The sequence below is a fragment of the Austrofundulus limnaeus genome, unplaced genomic scaffold (assembly GCF_001266775.1).
Source record: "Austrofundulus limnaeus strain Quisiro unplaced genomic scaffold, Austrofundulus_limnaeus-1.0 Scaffold4, whole genome shotgun sequence".
NCBI lineage: Eukaryota > Metazoa > Chordata > Actinopteri > Cyprinodontiformes > Rivulidae > Austrofundulus > Austrofundulus limnaeus.
The window spans coordinates 2,287,256-2,290,495 of record NW_013952406.1 but is presented as its reverse complement, the minus strand read 5'-3'; the positions used below and the strand labels follow the sequence as shown (position 1 = coordinate 2,290,495).

Below are 3,240 nucleotides of genomic sequence, written 5' to 3'. Positions count from 1 at the left end.
GCACGGCGGTTCCTTGTTCCGACTACAGAGAGAGTTTCAATTACATGGAGTTTGCCCTTGGTTGGGCTATTTCAATATTTTATGTTGATACATTACCACCGCACCACGCCTTCATTCATTCTCATTCACAGAAAGGTGCTTTGACCAAAAATAGACGCTCTATCAAGCTGCGTTCGGTGCTGTATTATTGTGTCTGTCTCGGAAAAGAAAATAGATCATAGAGAAGACAGAAKGCCTAATACGTGAAATGCACAATTACTTCTCGCATGGGTTCCTGCCGAGCTAAGAGAGGCATTGAGATTGCTCTCACATAGCAATATCAGTGACATGTCTTGTGAATGTTAGCATGTAATTGGTTCACGCGCTGATATACTAAAAGGTGGTGCTTATTTCTGATTTTTTTTTTTGCATTACATGGGATACCGATACGATGCTAGTACTGTAGGAGGAAATATTAGGGGGGAAGGCGTTTACAGTACACCGCGGGGACGACTCTGAATGGATCTGACATCATGTGACACTGAGCTGTACCCGAGAGGTCACCACACACCTGCGCCACGTACAACTTCCACTGACAATGTGACATTTTCATGCACGGGCCACTTGACAAGCAATGACAGATACGTTGAGTGCAAGCCTCTCCTGACCTTTTAGCGCACACCCAATGCCTCGCTCCGAGAATTTCAAACTGTGGCGCTTTGAATTGTCTCTGCGGAAAAAGCCAGGAAGAAGGGTTATAGGGCCCTGTATAGTCCTGATTCTTAGTTTCCTACTAAAGATTCCATTAAAGTCATAGATCAGATCTTTTAAAAGGGGTATTGTGTATTTTCAAGGCACATAGATCAATTCTATATCACATTCAAGTAACATAAAGTTTTATGAAAATGCTGTATATATCAAAAATAAATGTTTCTGACACTCTCACTTCAGCATGTCCTCACAACACTGCTTCATGCCATTTACAACCTTTCATTGGAGCGTTGTATTTTGTTGTAAAAAAGGAGCAACTGAAAATRGAAACTCAGGATACAGTTGAATTTTACTCTAATGATCCCACATCAGACCTGGAAAGCACATTTTCTAAAGTACTGGAGCGAGTACAGAGGCTCTTACAAGACATTTCAGCTTGGTAATACAAATCCCAGTCATCCTCTCATACATAATAACGTCAATGTTATGCTACTTTTTGCAAAGAAACTATAAATATAGATCATTATCATTACTTTGTTTTACAATGAAATCATGAACATCCACTGTGATGGACTTGCGACCTGTCCAAGGTGTACCCCACCCCTCACACAGTGACTGCTGGATATGGGCAACAGTGACCCCCGTGACCCTGAAAGTAAGAAGTGGGTATAGATGATGGATGGATGGATGGATGGATGGATGGATGGATGGATGGATGGATGGATGGATGGATGGATGGATGGATGGATGGAGTGATGGACTTGCGACCTGTCCAGGGTGTACCCCGCCTCTCGCACTGTGACTGCGGGGCAACAGTGACCCCCGTGACCCTGAAAGGAGGAAGTGGGTATAGATAATGGATAGATGGAAATTTATTTATTTTCATTAAAAAAAAAACAAATACTATACACAACAAATAATACTAATCACAAATCACAAATAAAATGAAAGGCAGCAGAAAGAAGAAGAAAATCTTATTAAAAATGCAGAAACAGAAGGAATCTGTTTGAGGGCGAATAGTTTTTCGCAGCCCTGTCGATATCCCCGTCTCTCTCTGGCCAGCGCTAGTAACATTCTGTTTCTTGGTGTTTGTACATCTGCTCTGTGGGCACAGGCTTTACCTCACTTTTGGCGTTTTATGCCACAAATATGCCTTTTCATTTCAGAGACACCTTTGAGCTTTTATCTCTTTATATTTGCACTCCTTTTTGTCACCATTTATGGGAGAAAAAAATGCTAACTCTCTTTTTTTTTTCGACGACGAGGATGTCGTTTTAATTCGAAGTGCACAAGTTAGAGYGGCTCTGCTTGGCTCAGCACTGTAGGAGTCACTTATGACCTTTTCAGCACAAACCAGGGAGCTTCTAGAGCTAATGTAGGAAAAAGAAAATAACAACCCAAAGCTGTTCGTTCACATTTCCTCCGCTGTTGTCCACCTCCACTGGGCCCGGCACATTTCCAGGACCATTCTTTAGGACTTAATCATTGCTGGACACTTCCCCACAGGATCTCATTGTCTCCTCCCCGGGGGGGCTGTGTGTATGATGTTACGTAAGTTGCAGTTTTCGGTCCCCCAGGGTGGAGCTAACCTACATCCTTAAGTGGTGGCGCTCAGCGATCAGCCCAGAACTGGAATATGTGACTGTCCCTGTTAAAGGTGAGTGGTCAAACACAACAATGGTACTGCTGTTAATACAAAGTGACCATAGATGTAAAGTGTATGTAAAATGTTCGAAGGGAGCATATATTAAGGATTGATATTCTAACTGTTGTAAGTTTTATTCTTTTTGTTTTATAACRTTACTTGCACATCTGCAGTCATTTGACACCTGTTGTTCTGTGGATCTGTGGATCAGATTAAGATGACCAGTGGGGCCAGGACTGGGGTTGGGGGGGGATTAACAAGTTAGGGTCCATGCAAAGATCAAATGATGACCTGACAGATGTTTCACTTCAAAGTGAGTCTGGAATCTGTAAGAGCTCCATTAAAACTGGCTTCATTGTTTATCCTGTCTCCTCCTCTTCTTTATTTATCTGTCTGGCAGAAATGGGAAGTATTCAATCCCAACATAAAGGGCTGTTAAACAGCCCACCCTAATAATAAAATCTGGTGCAGTMATTAGAGCTGTCGCCTCACAGTGAGTAGGTCAGGGTTCGGGCCTTTCTATGTAGGGTGGAGTTTGTCTGTTCATCCTGTGCACACRTGAGTTTTCTCCAGCTGGTTTCCTCCCACTGACTGAAAACACGTTCGATTCACTGAACTCGAAGATATCCACARGTGTGAGTGTTTGTCCTGTTTGCCTCTGTGTGTCCCTGTGATGGACTTGCGACCCGTCCAGCCGTGCCCCGCCCCTCCAGCTGGAGAAAGACTCCAGCTCCTCTTCAATCCGGAGAGAAGAAGAGGGTAAAAACATTAGATGGTTGAGCAAAAGAGTCTGTTCTTTTTAGCAGATGATTTTAGTGATTTTCATTAAAGGGGCAATATTATGTGTTTCTCAGGCATATATTTAAATACTATACCATAATAAAGTATCTATGCCACCTTTAGTT

General features: G+C 42.7%; 1 protein-coding gene across 1 annotated transcript in view; it reads left to right on the top strand.

Annotated features, from left to right (window-relative positions):
- Window positions 1-1,619: 1,619 nt before the first annotated feature.
- The window catches only part of hcrt (hypocretin (orexin) neuropeptide precursor), a gene marked incomplete at its 5' end in the record, with an annotated part of 6,715 nt that continues 5,094 nt past the window's right edge, over window positions 1,620-3,240 (top strand). Inside the window, 1 exon segment of the mRNA XM_014023137.1 lies at window positions 1,620-2,346.